The sequence below is a fragment of the Myodes glareolus genome, chromosome 9 (assembly GCF_982192425.1).
Source record: "Myodes glareolus chromosome 9, mMyoGla1.1, whole genome shotgun sequence".
NCBI classification, from domain to species: domain Eukaryota; kingdom Metazoa; phylum Chordata; class Mammalia; order Rodentia; family Cricetidae; genus Myodes; species Myodes glareolus.
In genome coordinates this window covers 81,354,055-81,373,969 of record NC_142034.1, presented here as the reverse complement: position 1 = coordinate 81,373,969, position 19,915 = coordinate 81,354,055, and the positions used below count along the sequence as shown (strand labels likewise).

Below are 19,915 nucleotides of genomic sequence, written 5' to 3'. Positions count from 1 at the left end.
TAGCCCAGTGAAACAGCTGGGACCACCGTGGATTGGAATGCATGCCCTTGATCACAGTCCTGGCCTTTGTCATTACGTGGGATTCAGACCCAGTGATGCCAGATCTGGTGAGGAGTTAATATTCCATTTCCTAAGTAAAATTTCTCAATCCTCTTGTCAGCTTAAGCATCGATGTTTTTGCTCCCAGTACAGTATCAGCCAGAATCATCCCATATGAAAACAAGACCGAGCTACAAGCAGCCAAGTTGTTATCACTGTATAAAACCTCAGATTAAATCACAGGCTGGTTACTTGCGGTGTGACCTTGGACAGGTGACCTCTCTCTCTCTCTCTCTCTCTCTCTCTCTCCTTCCTAATGAGGACTGAGACTGGTCTTAGTTCCATCAGAGAGTAGAGTGAGAGCATTCAGACAGATAGGGTACCAGGTTCCCCCTAGAAACGCTAACAGTTTAGGTTAAGAAGCTAAACAAACAAATCGGGGAGATGAGTGACGCCATCTGGCGGCTCTGGGTGTTATTTCAGTGGACCGATTTCAAACTGCTAGAAAACGTCTCACTCACCCTGGAGCTGAGTAATTTCTCTCCGTACATCTAACCCCTTTGTATGAGCTCCTCCCCAAATAAGATGACCTCACATAAGAGTGAAAAGTGTATTTCCAAGCACAGAGATGTGAGTGAGACAGAGCCTGAGAAAGACCCTGGAGTAGGAACACAGTCTAGGTCCAGTGTCTGTACCACCAAGGACAACAGCCGAGCAATCATATTCCTTGAACTGACTCTGTGTGCAAAGCACTGTGTTAACCTCTTGAGCTCTGCTCAGGGCTGGTCCTCACTGGACTGCTGCAGAGAAGCTAGAATTTACAGTCAGTCCAATTCCACTGATGAGGAAACAGGGAGTAATCCCGATGGCTCAGGTAAAATCTCCTGATTCCTTTGCATCAGGACAGCTAAATCAAATATTGTTTTCACAGTACCTGGAAGTCTGACCGTTCAAGTCCACCTGTAAATTGGGTCCAGTCTGGGAACAGCCATCTTGTGATCTTTGGTAATGAGCTCTGGTCCTATTTGTTTCTATTTTCGATGTGACCTTGAAGGAATAACATTCTCATTCTAATTCTCTCTGTACCTCTCTCTGTGTCTCTCTCTATCTCTCTCTCTCTCCATCTCTCTCTTTCTTTCTCTCTCTCTGTGCCCCCTCCCCATTTCTGCCAGGAAATACACCTTCAGTGGCCAAGACCACAAAGACGACAAGTGAGAAAGACCATTATATGGACCCAAGCAGTGCCGTGTCACTAAGTTCAGTCATTATTGTAGTCTTCAATGCATGTTTCTGACACAATCCAAAATCCTTCCACCACCCACGCTTTGCAGGTGGGACACAAGGTCCCAGCCCACGTGTGCTAGGTGGCATCTATAACAAACTGCAGTGAAGGACAGGGAGGTGAACGTGGATGTCTGGAGTGTTACAAAAGAGCAAGGAACGCTGAAGGACCCTCCTCAGCTCTCCATGCGTTGGCCCGAAACTGCAATATGCAGCCCCTCCCTTATATACCAGTTTCGATTCACACTTCACAGTAGAGAAAATCCAGCTTTAATGTTGGGTGTCATTTAGTCTTAAAAGCTCTTGATGTGAAAATGAAGGTACCTAGTGGTTTTTCACATTTATTTTTAGGAAAAAAAATCTTAAAAAAAAAAGTGAAGCCTTCACTAAAATGCAAGCATATAAAATAGAGTCAGCTGGTGTCCATTGTGTGCTTCCAAAGCATACTAATGACGACGCCGGCAATAACCGCAGCGGCTAACCCTTGCTGAGAACCTGCCCAGCGCCCAGTACTCTTTATCCGAAGACTTTTCCATAGTGACTCAGCTTTCCAGCAACCCCACGAGGAAACTGAGGCACAGAGACATTAAGTTGGATGCTCAAAGTCACAGCATCTCTCAGGGTGATAGTCAGATACCAGCCTTCAAGCCTGTATCCTTCCTCGTACTTCTGCCCTGCCGCCTACCACAGGCTCCAGGCCACCACAGCAAATGGTCACATAAGAAGCAGCTGACAGCAAAGGGCAGCCAGTGACTGAAATACCGTGTGTCTGTGATTTGGAGTCACGTTTTGAAATCGATGTGATCTTGCTGTCAGAGGGGTTTTACCATGCGTCAAGTGTCTGTCCCTGTTGATGGTCACACTGACCTGCCTCTGAACCTCACTCAGTCCTAACTAGCTTGTCATGAAATACTCACAGGGTCTTTCAAAGAGAAATTTAGGTCTGCCCAAAAACCTGAAATTCTGCATCAGAATATAGTAAATGTTCTTCTCCAAAATTTCTGAAAATCAACCTCATTGTTTTGTGTGGTAAAGCAAGATCAAGTCCAAGTTTTATTAGCTTTGTTAACCCATTGTTGTGAAGGAGGAGAGGATCTAGAGTATAACCCTGAGACTGCCAGGGTGGCATCTTCAGGGAAGGGTAGACTCTGATCCTGCCCACAAAGCCCTGCTTCTGGCCAGATAAACACACACCTAGCTGCAGCCTTTGGGAAAAGAGGAGACCTGTGTCCTGAGTTCAAGAAGAAATGACAACATTCAGAGGAAGGGCATCTTCCAGGAGACTGGAGGGGACGGTAATTCTGGGCTCTGATAAAATACAATTTCAAATAAAACCTGAAAGGTATGAAATTTCTATAGAAATGAACTAGAGCCTTTCTCAACCTTAGTGTGTACAGTTTGGACTGGGTAACTCTGCTCAGGTGCTGTCCTATGCATCATGGAGTGGGCAGGAACATCCCCAGCCTCTATTCACATGTCACTAAAACACACACACACACACACACACACACACACACACACACACATCCCACACACACACACCATTAGTGACAATCAAAAATGCATTCAAATAAACCCCAGCTGAGAGTACAGAACACAGTTATGTCAGAGGTATTATCTGGTTCTTTAATTCGTTTAGAGACTTCATGTGATTTAAACAGAAGTTTAACTCAGTTTTGTTTTGGCGCTGCTAAAGCTATCCCTTGGTGGGCCGCCTCATGCTTAGGTGGGGGCCCAGGTCACAATCCTTTGCTGTCCTCCTCCTCTGCCCTGGCTCCCTGCCCTCAAGCTGGTTGCTGCAATGTTTAACTTAATCATCCTGCAGATTGACTTCTTCCCACCTGCTGTTGCGTCCAGCTCCTTTTCTCTCCCCACAGCTGTGAAGCTGGAGAAAAATGAAAATAAAATGTCAAACGTCTTAGGTAAGGAGCTTAACTCATTCAGACAGCCTTTCTCTTACTAGGCCATTATTTTTTTCTTTAAACTCCAAGATTGTCTTTCTCCCATCAACTCTCTCCAGTAATAACTACCTCACTGCTGAAGGCACATGTTCTGTGCCTGGCGTTTGGAGCCAAAAGTCCATAATCACACCACAGGCTGTCTATGTCCTGGCTCACCTGTCTGTTTACTATCTTCATGATTGTAGGTGTGTCTCTGATGCTCTCAGCTTATTTTTCTGTTTGGTTAGTTGTTTGGGTTTTTATTAATTTAACTTTTTCTTTGACAGTTTTACAGACATATATAATAAATAGGTTTTAATTACTCTCTCTCCCACTCTGATTAATTCCAGGTCCTCTCTATAGTTCTCTTTCTAAGGTTCCTGCCATGATTTTTGTTGTTGTTGTTGTTGTTCTGTGAACTATTGGATTAAACTAGAGCCATCTATATGACCTAGAGGTTGGAACTATTCCATAGAGAGAAATATATGCACCAGTGGGTACTCAGTTGAAGACAGTGATGCCATCTTCTCCAGGAAACCATCCTTAGCCAGTAGTTCAGCATGAAAATGTAAGGTCCCATTGACCTGACCTTCGCTGCTTTGGACTCGACCTCTCTGGGACAAGGAAAGAATGAAGAAAGGACAGATACACAGACACACAGAAAAGCTGGGATTGGGTAGACCATGCATTCTGATGGATACACCATCAACAGCCTGGAAATTCAGCATGTTTATTTTCTACAGCTGGATGGAGGAGGCAGGTTCATTGTCTGTAGATGAACGGAGGAAGTAGATTAAACTTATCTGGGTAGGCAGTCTTTGTAGAAGATCAGTCTTGGGCTGTAAACATCTGGGAGTAAGAATTTGTGGTCAGCACTTTATGCACACACAAACGGTCAACATCCACACACAAAGCAGGGAACAACTTGCCATTTTCCTGAGACTTACCCAGGGAAGACTTCACCAGTCTGAACGTTGGCATGGCCATGTTCATGGCAAACAATACACACACCCACGATCTTCTCTGTTCCCCACTCCTCAGTGAATCTCTCCCTGGGCCATTGCTGGCTGTTGACAAACCCAGCCTTGTACAGGTCCCATGCAGACAACCACAGCTGCTGTGAGATCATGAATGTAATGACTGCCATGCCCAGAAGATGGCATTTTGCAGAACTTCTTCCTATCTTCTGGCTCTTCCATTCTTTCTGCCTCCTTTTCTCTGAAGTCCCCCAAGACTGAGAAGAGTCATATATAAATGCCTTATGTAGGGCTAAGCAGTCACTGTCCTTTATTCAGCACCTTGAACATCTTAGAGTCTCTACATTCATTCCAATCATTACAGAGAGGGACTTTTCTGCCTAACACTTGGAGCATCTCCTTTAGTTCTATTGTTTAAAAATTGGGGGAAATAAAAGTGCCAGCCTCATAGAGTCATGACCATGATTTATTTAAACACTTTGCATTAAGCGTTCAGCAAAGCCCAACACACAGAGAGAGGACTCAGCACATACCATACCTCTCTTATCACCACCATTATCATGCTGATCATCACATCATTCCGTTCCCTCCTGTTTCAGCGAGACGTATCTGCCAGTAATAACTTCAGGCCCCCAAGGGATTGCTTTGAGAAATCTGCCAACACATAGATTGTTTTTAGTCAATCAGAAGTCATATCATTATACCTTTCAGTCACTCACAGGACACTAGTCAAGGTATCTATAGGGTGTCCAGAATGCCACCCAATGAGTGGCAACTAGAGCCACTAGAGCCCAACTAGAAACAAAAGCCATCAAGTCCCAGGAGACCCTCACTGACACCCAAAACTGGTCTTCACTCTTTCTATCCCAATTTCTACGTCCAGAAAGTCATTGCCACTGTCTTTTACAGCGATGATGCTTGAATTCAGGATATAAGGGGTTGAAAGGTAGGGTCACTGTTGTTTATTATTGTTGTTACTAATTTTCTTGCTAATATTTACTTCTCAACAAGTGAAATGGCAAGTCCTACCATGGAATGACTGAAGGTTAGCACCTGAGGTAACTATTGACATTTTATCACCAACAAGCCATCGCTCCTTGCTGCTCATATTTCCAGTATGAAGAATCCAGCCCTGTGAGGCTTACAAAGAGCACAACTTAAGTGTCTCTCAAGTCCCGTTTCTTTTGTTCAAGTGACCAGTTATGAGAGGTCTGGGTAATGGGGCGAGCTTCCTGAGTGTACAGTGTAACACTGTGCCGACATCTTCAGTCCAAAAGTGCACAGGCTTAGATAATAAATCACAGCTCTGCAAATTACTAGCGTGAGAGAAGGGTTGCTATGGTGCACATCTCAAGAGATTTTCCTTCCCATTGGTACAAATGGTCCCCAGGTGAGCTAACCCTCTTGGTACCTAAAGTGGATTTCATTAGATACCATTAACCCTAATAAACCCAAAGTCAGAGAACACATCAGCTCCTTGGGATTATATATCAGGCCATCGTACATTGAAAATGACAACTCAAGCAAGTATCTAATTGTTGAAAACTCCATGTTCATAGTTGTACTTCTTCTGCATATGCTTATTATGACGGTTCAGTATAAAAGTAATGGTTGTGAGCCTAGCTTTTAATGGCCGAGCCAGAGGGGAGTGGAGAAAAATGTATAGTGCAATAACAACAATAAAAAAATGAGATGAGAAAAAATATGTTTGCTAAGTGCTTAGCCCAAAGCTTAGCAAATGCTTAATAGTTTGAAAATAATAGTTATTTAGATGACGATAATAATGGTCTATAGAAAAGAGCTAACAACTTTCATTGCTTCCCCCTTCTGCCTCTCCCCCAACTCGGCCATATCCAGCCCTCATGTTCCCATCCCCCACCCTTCCCTTCTATTCCTCTTTCCAATTTATCCAGGAGATCTTAACTATTTCCTTTTCCTGGGACCCTCCATGTATGTGCCCCTTAGGGGCCTTGTATTTATCTAACTTCTCTAGGGTTGTGGATTGTAGCCTGGTCACCTTTAATTTCATGTCTAATGTCTACTAATGAGTGAGTAAATACCATGTTTGTCTTTCTGGGTTTGGGTTATCTCACTCATGATGTTTTTTCTTTTTTAGTTCCACCCATTTGTCTGCAAATTTCAAGATTTCTTTGTATTTAATCATCAAGTAATACTCCATTATGTAAATGTACCACATTTTTCTTTATCCATTCTTTAGTTAAGGGACATCTAGGTTGTTTTCAGATTCTGACTATTGCAAATAATGCTGCCATGAGCATGTTTGAGCAAATGTTCTTGTGGTATGATTGTGCATCCTTTGTTTATATTCCAAGGAGTGGTAATCCTGGGTCTCGGGATAGATTGATTCCCAGTTTTCTGAGAAACATGCCATACATGTTTACACTCCCACCAGCAGTGGAGGAATGCTCCCTTTACTCCACATCCTCTCCAGTATAAGCTGTCATTAATGTTTTTTATCTTAGGGATCCATTATGGGGTTAGGGAGAATCCAATTGCTAGGGAATCCACACGGATGACCCTAGCTCAGACTCCTAGCAATAATGAAGAGAGTGCCTGAACGGGCCTTCCCTATAATCAGATTAGTTACTACCCTAATTGTCATCATAGAACTTATATCCAGTAACTGATGGAAGCAGATACAGTGATCCACAGCCAAGTACTGGGCTGAGCTCTTCGAGCTTAGTTGAAAAGAGGGAATCCCACATCAGGTCAAGATTATGATTGAGAAAACCACAGAGACAGCTGATCTGAGCTAATGGGAGCTCACAGACTCTGGATTGATAGCTAAGAATCCTGTATGGGGCCGAACTAAGCCTTCTGAATGTGGTTGACAGTTATGTGGCTTGATATGTTGTGGGGGACACTGACAGTGGGACCAGGACATATACTGGGTACATGAACTGGCTTTTTGGAGCCCCTTCCCTGTGGTGAGATACCTTGCTCAGCCTTGACACAGGGGGAGGAACTTGGTACTGCCTCATCTGTTTGCCAGACTTTGTTGGCTCCCCAAGGGAGACCTTACCTCCTCTGAGGAGTGGATGAAGAGTGAGATAGGGGCAGAAAGTGGAGGAGAAGTAAAAAGGGAGAGAGGGGAATCTGAGGCTAGTACGTAAAGTTTTAAAAAAAAATTAAAGAAAGAAAACAGCTTATAAAAAAGACCTCTAAGCTGTCAGTGTACCTACCAGACAAATCTGAGACACCAGAACGATCTCTAACTGCTATCATTAGCTATGCTCTTAGTTTCCAGAACATTTTATCAGGGTTAAATATAACTAAGAGCATTCCATGTGTGTGTGTGTGTATACACATGTCCTTGAGTATGAAGGTTGTATGGCAGTAAGAGGTCAACACTGGGTGCCTTATTCTTCAGTCCCTCCTTTTTGAGGCAGTCTTTCACTCCACTTGGATCATACTGATTCAGCTCAGCTGGCGAGTCAATGAGCTCCAGGGATCTGTCCAAATGATGGGATTGCAAGCTGACTCTTACGTGAGTGCTGAGAATCTGAGCTCAGGTCCTCATGCTTGCAAGTCAGTTTTACAGACTTAACCCTCCAGCCCCAATATTGTCTGCTTCAAATTGCTTGTAACAATAATAAGAGGCTCAAATGAACTATAGAGATAGAAAAAAAGCCTTTAGAAGTATACAACACAGAATAAGTTTAACTAATCAATGATTCCTCCTTCTTTGTAGGCTGCTATGGTTAACTGTATTTGTTCCTGATGACAGAGTAACTTACAAACTAGGTTAACCGACAAGCTCTGCTAGCATATTCCTAGATAAAGATAGACCTCTATAAATGATCAGATAACTGAGATAACTGAAGATAACTGAGAGCAGCGATAGTATTCTTCCTTTGGACCTCTATGGAGGCAAAACGTATTGCACTGTCTAATGGCATTAGTACAATAAGGCATCGGGGGATTCTGTATAGCCATTCTGTTTGCTAAGTTTGCAGAAGTGTTTCTTCAGAGCTATTTGTCTTTTCTTCCTCGCTCTTCAGGGTAAAAGAGTGTTTGGAGGCTGACAGCTTGTGATGGGCTTACTTGGGAATAGTTTAGAAAGCATGACTGCTTCCAGGACAGCTGTTTTCACAAGCCTGAGAGAGGTCTCAGTCCACTGTTGGTAGCAGCAGAGACTCTATGCAGAATCAACATGTAACTTCCTAAATACCATGTCTGTGTTTGAATAACTCCCTAAATGGGAGGGGAGTAAGGAAGATAGAAGCCATTTCTATTCTATGAGCTTATCATATCCCACGGAGATGAGAATGTAAACAGAGACTTCTCATTCGTTTCCCAGCCTTCCAGATCCAAATAATCACACAGAAACTGCATTAATTATAACACTGCGTGACCAATAGCTTAGGTATATTTCTACCTAACTCTTATATCTTAAATTAACCCATTTCTATTAACCTGTGTATCATCATGAGGTTGTGGCTTACCAGGCAAGGGTCTGTTCTGGCGTCTTTCTCCTTCGGCAGCTACATGGCATCTCCTTGACTCTGCCTACTTTCTCTCTCTCTCTCTCGCTCTCTCTCTCTGTCTCTCTCTCTCTTTTTATATGTATATATATATGTGTGTGTGTGTGTGTGTGTACATATCACATAAGATATATCACTATTTTTGTGAATCTAAAGTTTTATATCTAATTTTTCCTTTATGAAAAATTATGACTAAGGAAAATTAAAGCTATAGTTATCTGTCTTCAACTCTTCAAAGACTTCAGAAGGATATAATATTACCTAAGTAAATAGAAAGTGTACTGTAAGCAACGTCCAAAACTCTAGAATTCACAGAGACACCATGCTGCCTGAATGGTCACCCAAATTTCTTCAGCTTATAATATCCGACAGGCTTTTCCATGAAGCCAGAAATTTGAAAAACTCTCTCACCTAAATTGGCAGATTGTTAGTCACTTTCTTCTGTGTCTTGCCAAATGTCTTGGCAGACTCTTTCATGAAGTAGGAACCCTGAAGGATCATCCCACCTTTTGGAAAGTTCAGCAGTCGCTTTTCTATGGGTCCTGCATGTCCAGTTCATACAGTATATCATCAACTAGTCTAGGGAGCAGCAGTTTCTTGCTCAAATGACTAGCCTTGTTACATTAAAGGCAAAATCGATAATGAGTTTTCTTTAACGCTCATCAACCCCTCTGAAGTAATTTGTGCTGCCAAAGTAGACATGTCTCACTGTAGAAAAGTCTAAGATCTTAGAGAATTTTAAATGCCATATTCTGTAGGCCTGTTAAGTGTTGAAGATTATCTATTGGAGTGAAACATATCTCTATATATCTAGAAAACCTAACATGACTAAAAGTTTTACTATGATAAATGACTAAGCAGAAATACATATACACAGTGTAACAAATCAACCTTAAATTTGTATCAGTAGACCAAGATTCATACCAATGCAAAGTATTCATCTTTATATCATATTTCCCCACACATTTTTAAGAAAGAGATTGACTGTGACAATTTAATCATTTATTATCAACCCTCTTTAAATGAAAACAAACATTTATCAACAATTGTTATGAGAATTTGGGCTTTGTTTTCTCCAAACTCTTCCTGCTATTTGCTGGGCGAAGTTATTTTTAGGGTTCACAAAAGTCTTGTTCCATCAAACCACATTAGCCTGGAAGGAATCTATAGGCCCTCATCCTCTGTGGAAACAAAAGCAGAACATCTTTTCCAAAGTAATAAATCCTTAGACTCAAATTTTGACATTAAGATACCTTTATGTTGGTTTAACTTCGCAGCCCCCAGAATCAAATGTCTCTCTGTAGTCAAAAAATTCAAAGAAAATACAATAATAGGCGTAATCCAGGCTCTTTGTGTATTTTCCATCTTTACATGGCTTATTTTATTTACTCTATTACTTTTTAATATTTATTTTATTATCTTTATTCCTTTAATCTATGACTATCTGTACTTTTGTCTATATTTTTCCTCTCTCTCAAGCCGATGTACATTATTTTAGACTAACTGTGACCCATTCAGAGGTTTATATTTTTGTCTAAATCTGTCTTTACTGTGTATCTGTAATCATTTTCTGACCAGGAGCATCTTTTTTAAAAAAATTCTAAGCAGGAATGGCTAGGACCAACTCCGCAGCTCTGCCTGTTGACTCCACTCATACAACATGGCAGAGTCATGGTCACTGCCTCTGCAAGTCATGCTCACCGCCCCAACTCCAGGGACACAGTGGACTATGTTGCCATTAAGCAACTAGTAGCATCTGCTCACAAACCACATTTTAAGAACAGGAACTTCTCAAAAGAATCAGAACTGTTTGTGCCAAACCAAACCAGGAAGCCATCTCTTTAAGAAGCCACACCTATCTGGAAAAAAAAATGGAACTGCCAAGAAGCTGCATGCACTTGGCTCCCACTTTTTGTGGGTCTATAAGCCCTTTTTATTTTCTTAAGCTTTTTTTTTTTAGTTCCTATGTAGATCCATGCCCCCAGACAGTAAATACCGTTTTGTAAGCAGCAACTGCTCATTCATTTCCCAGTCACCCAAACCCAAATAATCAAACAGAAACTGTATTAATTATAACACTACTTTACCAATAGCTTAGGTGTATTTCTACCTAGCTCTTATATCTTAAATTAACCCGTTTCTATTAATCTGTGTATCACCATGAGGCTGTGACTTACCAGGCACGCTTCTGTTCTGGTGGTATCTTTCTCTTTCGCCATCTACATGACATCTCCCTCTCTCTCTCTCTCTCTCTCTCTCTCTCTCTCTCTCTCTTTCTGTATCTATCTATCTATCTATCTATCTATCTATCTATCTGTCTGTGTGTGTGTGTGTGTGTGTGTGTGTGTGTGTGTGTGTGTGTTCAGATTTCCCATCTGATTTTACTCTGCTAAGCCATTGGCCAAAACAGCTTATTCATCAACCAATAAAAGCAACCCATATACAGAAGGACATCCCGCATTATGAGAACCATGGCAATTAAGAGCTATCAAGGGATGGTATATTTTCCAAAGTGATTGACAGCAGGATGGGGATGGTGTCATCTAAGGTCCAAAAACTCTTGCTAATGCTAAGTGTTCATGCAGGGATAAATTGGGAAGACAAAAATACTATATGAACTCTTCATACTCAAAAGCCTCCCAGACTTTGCAATAATTAGCATTAAGTAAGCTGAGGACAGGCAGTTCCAAAATAATACTGTCTAATTCAACACTGGTTTGAGGTTGAGGGCACTGGCCATTTCTCGGCCAATTACAGAAGAGAAGAAATTAGTTAGTGATGGCATTATTTAGTGTTCTAAAAAGACCAGATAACCCTTCAGACACTTGAAGAGAACCTCAATTGGAAAGCTATAAATCCTCCATGTGACAGAACCAAGGTCAGTAAATGGTGTTCACAACGTGACTCCATAGTTGGCAAACTGTCCACACTGAAATGAAATGCTTTGCCAAGTAACAGCTTCTCCATCAAAGGTAGACAAGCACAGAATGCCTTGTAGTCTGTGAAGGTTTGTGGTTCTCCTTGAAGTTCAATCAAGTTACAATGTGTATAAAAATAAGCTTTGACAGCTGGCCCTAAAAACTAAAAATCAATTTTGGTCTAAATTACCTTTGAAAATCTTTTAAGCTGACAAACATAATCTGTGCACGATTTTATTTTTACAGCCCTGGACAGCTAAGGTTTGAGAGCCACTGGGAACAATGCTGTCAAAAATGGGTGTCTAAAAACACAGAGTTCACTTTCAGTTGGCTTAAAGGGTTTAAAACTGGGGGGACTCTGGCTATTCATGTCTTTCATCTGTGCATTCTCTGGGGCATATGTTCTGGGAGCAGATGGAATGGCAGGAGGAGCCACCAATATTACTTAAACAGATGTACATCTGTATGTGTCTCAGTGTACATCACATACAATTGAAGCTATCAATATAAAAAACCTACTGCCTATCATATATATAGGAAGAAGGAAGGAGGAAAATCTGAACCTTTTCATCTTTGCTAAACTTCCAAAGACTATTCTCACCTCTATTATACATATTTGGATTGAATAACTTAATTGGGGACATAATAGAAAAGAGAAAATATTTACTTACATAATAGAAAGTATTTACTTACATATTTTATTTACTGTTGCAGAATTTATTATGTGAATATAATCTGATTTGATCTCATCTTCCCCCATTCATATTTTCATATATTTTAGATTGACACCATCACAATACAGACCGGAATTTTCCATTACCATCAAGCCTAGACCCTTTGTAGTCCCCATCCTGTTACCATTAAATATTGTAAGCCACAGATCTACCTTCTATCCCTAGAGAGTTGCCTTTTTTAAAATGCATATAAATGGATTCAGAATGATATCTAAAATGGATTCACATTGTTGAATTTCTCAGTAGTTTTTTTCTTATTATTCTTTGAAACAAGGCCACATCTTTTATGGCTTCAGTGGCTCTCTAAAACTTCGGAAGAGAAGCCATAATTCCATCACTCTGGCATTCTTTATGCCTCCAAGCCAATACCAGGTGCATGATACCACCAAGTTCCACTACCAATTCAGGAAAGACCTTTGTCCCCTTGAATCATATTAACAACAGCTTTTGTATGCAGTTGCCTTTTAGATGCAAAAATCTTCTTGAGCTGTTTTTCTGCCTTTCTCAAGCTGGAAACTTAGCTTAACTTAGATGGGGCCTTGCTGTAAAGGCTCTCTTCCCATTGTTCTGGTATAGAGAAAAAAGTCTCTACTTAATGAAACTAATGCCTCTTAACAATTACAGTCTTTCAACCCATGCCTTGGCTATAATATTAAACATCCTGCTTCTCTTTTTCTTAAGCTGTACCTTTTGTATTTCTTTCTGCCCTACTTGCTCTTTTTCATTGTGGATATGCATAAGAATTATCAGTAAAAAAAAAACAAAAAAAACAAAAAACAAAAAAAAAAACATGCCACCGAAGAAATTAGTCCACTACTTTTTAATTTAGTCTCAAGCAAATTCTTAGGACACTCAGGCTGTCAAAATATGACATGAATGCCTCTAGACTGGTGGCTAATAGAGACTTCATTGTCCTCTGAAACCTCAGGAACTACTCCTCCATGGTTTCTGTCATTCTCCACACTACCGTCATCCAGGCACCTGCGAGAAGGAGTGATAAAGCTCTGTTTGGAGTAGTCACTTTTCTGGTCCAATGTTCCCAAATCTTCCTCATTGCCCTCAAAACCCAACACAGTCGATTCCTTCCCAGCAACAGTTCCACACTTTTCAGTACCAACCTCTCTATTAATTACTTTTCCTTGCTTTTATAAAACACCATGAACAAAGGGGACTTGGGAAGAGTTTATTTTGGTTAACAGTTTCAGAGGTAGAGTCAGTGGCGGATGTGGGCGGCATGGTGACTCAGCTGAAAGGCGAGAGGTCATAGCCTTATCCACAAATACGAAGCAGAGAGAATGAACTCCAAGTGAAGTGAGGCGCCCATCCCCCAGTCCCATATTTTTTTCCGGCGGGACTCAAGGATCTGAAGTTTCATAACATGCCCAAGCAGAGCAATCAGGAGCCTAAAGAGGATGTGTCTCATTTAAACCAACACACCCCACTGATACCGTGGCACCTTTGATAAAAAAAAAAAAAAGGTTAACTAACCAATGAAGACCTACTTTTGTGTTATTTAATGTATCCCACTGATCTATCTGTGCTTCAGGCAGTAATTTCCTGTCTTGCTTTATACTTACAGGAACTATTGTAATCAGAGATTGTTAAGTTGTCAAGCATCTTCCTTTTCAAAATGGTACTGACTGGATCATGTTCTTTGAAGGTCACATATGTTTTAACGGCAATTTGACAGCAAATTACAAAAAGTTTAGTTAAAGCTTGACTGGATATCACTGAATCTTTAGTACAATCATCAAGATAGTTTAGGACTTAATTTAATCCATTAATTAAGTTAATTTAATCCATTAATTTAAGTGTTTTTCAGTTCTTTAATCAATGTTTTATAATGAGTGAGAGAACTTGAATTTTTTAAATTACATTTGTCTTTTGGTATTTTTATTATGTTGCTCCTGGATACGTAAATTCAATGTTAATTTTCATTGAGCTATTACTAACACACAAACATTGATTTTTGTAGATTGACCTTATATTCTCCAATTGTTCTCTTATTAGTTTGGCTACATTTTAAAATTTTCTCTATGTATATTTTCTTAGTGTATGCAAATCAAGACAATTTTACATTTTCCTTTCAAAATATGTATTACCTTTAATAGTGTGTCTTTCTTTCTTGCACTGCCTAATTCCTCTAATGCAAGGTTCAACAAAAGTTCTGGGGGAAGATATCCTTGTTTGTCTTAATCATGATCTTGGGGAATATTCAGCCTTTCATGACCAAGTATGCTAGTGGCTGAAATCCCGTGTCCTAAGACAGCCTTATGATGTGAGAAAGATTCCATCTAGGGATAGATGGCGCAAAAAGTAAGATGGCTGTCATGTAGTCTTGACATCCTGAGTTCAATCCCTAGAACCCACAGGAGAGAACCAACTCCACAAACCTATCCACTAACCTTCATACACATGCCCCGCTATGTAATTTACACACACACACACACACACACACACACACACACACACACACGATCCAAATAATTTTTTCAAGATCCCATCCATCACCAGTTTGTAGGTTTTTCTTCATAAATGAAAGTTGAATTTTGTCAAAACTTTTTTCGTCTATTAAAATGTTACTGGACTTTTACCTTTATTTTATTAATATGAAGACCTAAATTGAGTTTTGTATGTTAAATCCTATTTTCATTTTCTGGAATAGCTTCTACTGGCCAAAATCTATTATCTTTTCTGTATCTTGCTAGCCTTGATTTGATAGCATTTTGTTAGGGATTCTTGACCTGTATTCACAAGGGATATTGGTACACAGTTTCCTTTTGATGTATTTGTAATAATGAGTTTATCAAACAATTTGAAGAAGGTTCCCATCTCTAATATTTCCTAAAAAAATATGTATATGACTCATCTCACACCACCTTAAGTGTTACATAGTACCCACAGTAAGGCTATCTGTGCCTATTCTTCTTAAGAAGATTGCATTTTTATTTTTATATGCCTTTGTGTTTGTGTTGGGGTAGATATATACATGATATGTGTGCCCACAGAGACCAGAAGAGGGTAAGGAATTTGCTGAAGCTGAGTTGCACGTGATTGTGAGCCACCCAACGTGAGTGAGAACTAGGGGCAAACTCGGGTTCTCTAGAAAAACAACAAATGATCTTAACTACAAAGCCATCTCCCTCGCCCCAAAATTCTTTAAATTAAATTGTGCTCCTGGAATAAGATTACTTATTTTTTTTTCTGTTTCTTTCAGGATCAAGTTTTAGCGTTTAATATTTTTCAAAGAATTGTGTCCATTGTTAGTTATCAGATTTATTGCTGTGAAATTCATACCATTCTTTTTTTCTTGGTTTTTCAAGACAGAGTTTCTCTCTGTGGTCCTGGCTATCCTAGAACTCACCTTGTACATCAGGCTGGCCTCAAATTCACAGAGATTTTCCTGCCTCTGCTTCCCAAGTGCTGGGATTAAAGGCGTGCACCACTACCACCCAGCTCAAAACATTCTTTTAGCAACTTTTCATTACAGAATGCTTGGTAATAACAGTATTTCATTTCCTGTTTCTTCTCGTATTTTACGAAGCACATTAATTTTTTCAAAGAAACAATTTTGGGGTTGAGCAATTTCATATTTATAATTAACCATCAATATTTCTGTATTTGTCTTTATCTCCCTCCTTTTATTAAAATGAATTTACATTGGTATTTTCCAGTTCTTGTATTAGCAACTTAAATCCTTGACTTTTTATTAGCATGTGTTCATATATAAAATAGTGAGGTTCCATCATCATATTTTCTTGTATATGTGTATCATCTGCTTTGGACTTATTCACCTTCTTTACCTGTTTCTGTCTCCCTCTCTCTTCTTAATTATCTCCTTCCTCTTCCCAGAGTGTCTCACGTCTGCTTTTAAGTGTTATTTTTGTTGTTGTTAAGTTTGATTTCCACATATTGAAGACAATATAATTTTTTGTTTATCTGGACCTAGCTTCAACTTATTTTGATCATACAAAGTTCTACCTATTTTCCAAATGGCATCATTTCTTCATTCTTAATGACTAAACAGTATTCTATTATATTTATCACATTTTTCTTTTCCACCCATTTGTTAATAGACACTGAGATTCCGCATCCTGTCTATTTAGAAAAGTACGTTATAAATGAGAATATGCAGGTATCTCTATATAGACTTGTTTAGATTCCCTCAGGTGTTCACCTAAGAGTAATTTTAATAATTCACTTCTAATCATAGATTTTTGATGAATGTCCACATCAATTTCTATAATTTCTTCGCTACATTACATTCCACCAAAAGTGTTTAAGAGTCCCTATTTTGCTGCTTCCCCACTGGAGTTTCTTGTTTGATTTCATGATGATAGCCTTCCAATTGGGATGAGGTAGATCTTAGCATAAATTTGATTTACATTTCCCTGATGGGTGAGTGTTTAACATTTTAAAGACTTATTGGTCATTTGGATTTAATTTGGGGGGGATTATTCAGGTTATTTGCCTACTTCAAGCTTTAGCATATACAACAGCTATATTCTCTGTGCCTAGTAGGCATCGCTAAAGGCTCCATTTGACAAAAGAAAGAACATCCAGATGCCAAAGAATTAATTTCCATCCAGATGAGTAGCTTTGGACTAATGACTTCATCTTTATTGGTTTCATATTCCTCATCTATAGAACAAGAGGAGAGAGATTTCCTCATTCAGTTTCACAAGAAAGTGAGCCGGCCGGTCAGAGAATGTTGACATTTAGAGCACGTATTTGAGACTTGGGAACATAAGCCTGGCCCTTCAGTCTGTGGTGCTTGGGCTCTGCACACACCCTGTCTTCTCTTCGCTGTGTTTTCCACAGCTACAGAATAAGGACAAGGGAATCCATGATGGACTCTGTCAGCACTGAATGGTTTACACAAATCACCAGGCACAGTGCTAGGGTTGGGCCTTCAAATTATGTTCAAAACTGTATTAATTAAAATGGTGCTTGGCCTACTAGCTTAGGCTTCTTATTAACTAACACTTACATCTTAAATTAACCCATTTCAATTATTTTATATTTTATCACAAAGTTTGTGGTTTGCCAGTAAGGTTCCAGGGTATCTGTCTCCTTTGGTGGCTACATGGCATCTCCCTGCCTCGACCTACTTTCTCCTCTCTCTCTGCTTGAAATTTCTGCCTTGCTCTATTCTGTCCTGCCGTAGACCCAAAACAGCTTTTTATTAATGAATAGTAAGGAAACATATTCATAGCATTCATAGGGGAATCCCACATCAAATCTAGAGCCTTCAGAGACCTGATGAGAACTTAATTCAGGATCTACATGTTATAGATATACAAAGTGAGGCCAGGATTGATTTAACTCTGTCCCTGCACCCCAGAGAAGCATTTGACAAATAAGCAGCAGAAATATGACCAGGATTGGAGGTTCATGCCTGACACGTCTACAGCCCACATCATTAGTTCTACTCCCAATCCAAGACTCTGTCTATTTTCATTGTCCTGGGCTGGGACCCTGGCCTTCCATCCCTGCCATTTCATCAGACGTGAGAGGTAGTGGTAGTTCATTCCAAGAGTTTGCTACTTAAGGAAACATGAGACTGGCTCACTTCAAGAGGCTGACGCTGCCAGCATTGGAGCTGAGTTGATGAAGTTGGAGGAACAGATCCCACATACAACTTTCACTTGTGATACCAATTACATTACATGTTAATGCCCTCTCAGCTTTTACAGTTTTATTAGGAGCGTCAAAACTCACAGGAAGCTGTGATACTCTGACAGTAGGCTTCATTCCGTGGAAAGGGTACTCATTAAAACCTGTCTGGAGACAAGCCAAAGAGAATAGAGTCCACAAGCGCTCTACAGTGCAGTTCCCAATGCCCTCTACTATAGACTCACAGAATTTCTTTCATAGCACCTAAATATAACAACATATATTAGAATATTGTCAACCAGAGATGGTCACTTAAGGCTTTATCCTAAGATTCTACTGGGGCTCCATCACATAAATAAAATATAGGTGAATTCCCACCCACCTGTTCTCAGAATCCAACTCTTCTTGAAGGATGAGCTGATACCTCCTGACCCAGGACCGAAAGTCCCAACCCTAAATCACAGTGTTAGACTCTCTGGAATGACCCACACCTCCAGACACACAAAACAACCTCAAGCATGAAATTCTCTGGGCTAAGAGATTCCTTCCCAGAAGTGTGGACAAAGGCTGGACTTCTTTGGGACAAGGGTAAATTCTTTGTTATGTAAAGCCCAGTACAGATATTTTTCCTGGAAGACCCTGGCTTCAGCAAAGCATTTGCCAAATGCCTGCACTTAACAGTTTGATAGGCCTGTGCAAACTCTACCACTTATTCCTGTGAGACCTCATTCCACGAGGGGTGGGTCTCAGTTTTCCTCTTTAAAAAAATGGAGGTAGAAATATCTAGCCTGGCAATATTTTTAAAGTACGGAGTTTGTGCCTTAAATGCCCTATGCTAATGTACAGCAGGAATCTTAGGAATGGCAATTCATCTTAATGGCTCTTTCTAGTTCTATTCTTTCTCACTCTTTTCTTTTCTCTGCTTCTTTTCCAATGTTCTGTCTTCCCTTGAAATTGGAGGAAGCCACTCGACTTGTTGCAAAGGAGAAAATTTGGAATTCAAAGGAACCAAATTCACACAGTGCTCTTAGGAGAGCCCACCCAAGGGATGGCATCTGACAGTGTCTGCTTAACACAGCAAGCTGTCCATCCAAGGCTGAATGGAACACGACTCACACTTTGTAATGACTTAGCTCTGCTCCAGGACTGGTGTAAATTGAAGACGAAAATATGTTTTCTAAAAATACGCAGGCATCTGCTGATGTCTGCACTTGTCTCACCTTTGGTTATGCAATGGCCTTGCCTGGACTTCCCTTCTGGGTCCACATAACCAGGGTCCGATGCCAGAAATCTTCTCAAAAGAAAGGGCCCGAGTGTCTCCCTGGTTTGAGTAAGCAGTAGGCTTGCTACATCGGGATCATCTGGAGCAGGCTAGAATATTGCTGCCCACATGAAGCATAAGGTCTTAGTAAGACCACAGAACTGACATCACACCAATCTGGGCTTCCCCGTCTCAGGGTGACCCTCCTGACAATCCCTGGAATAGTCCAGGGATTTGAAGGAATAAATAGAACCATACCCTATGATGGGCACAAGCCTTCCATGAAATCTCTCTCCAAAATACCTTGTACTTCCATTCTCCTTTCCTGGATACAAATAAATCCTAAGTTTTCTAGAACTATAGTCACTTAAAAAAAAAAAGAAAGAAAGAAAGAAAGAAAGAAAGAAAGAAAGAAAGAAAGAAAGAAAGAAAAAGAAAAAGTAAAATTTGTGGTTCGAAGCCTCAATTTCCAGGCGATTAAAATTCTGCATCACAGGTTTTACCATTTGCTTCCCTTCTTCCCTTCACAGAAATGTGACATTCAGAGTTATTATGGGACCTGTACATTCTCCACCTGGGATTTCTACAATGGGTTTGTAATGCAGAACAGGCAACTGCAGCTGAGTAGGCGGACTGGACATCCA

At 40.3% G+C, this 19,915-nt stretch overlaps 1 protein-coding gene across 3 annotated transcripts in view; it reads left to right on the top strand.

The window, feature by feature from the left end:
- Atp10b (ATPase phospholipid transporting 10B (putative)) overlaps window positions 1-19,915 on the top strand; it is a 289,706-nt gene that overhangs the window by 142,161 nt on the left and 127,630 nt on the right. The gene's annotated exons all lie outside the window — the stretch shown is intronic.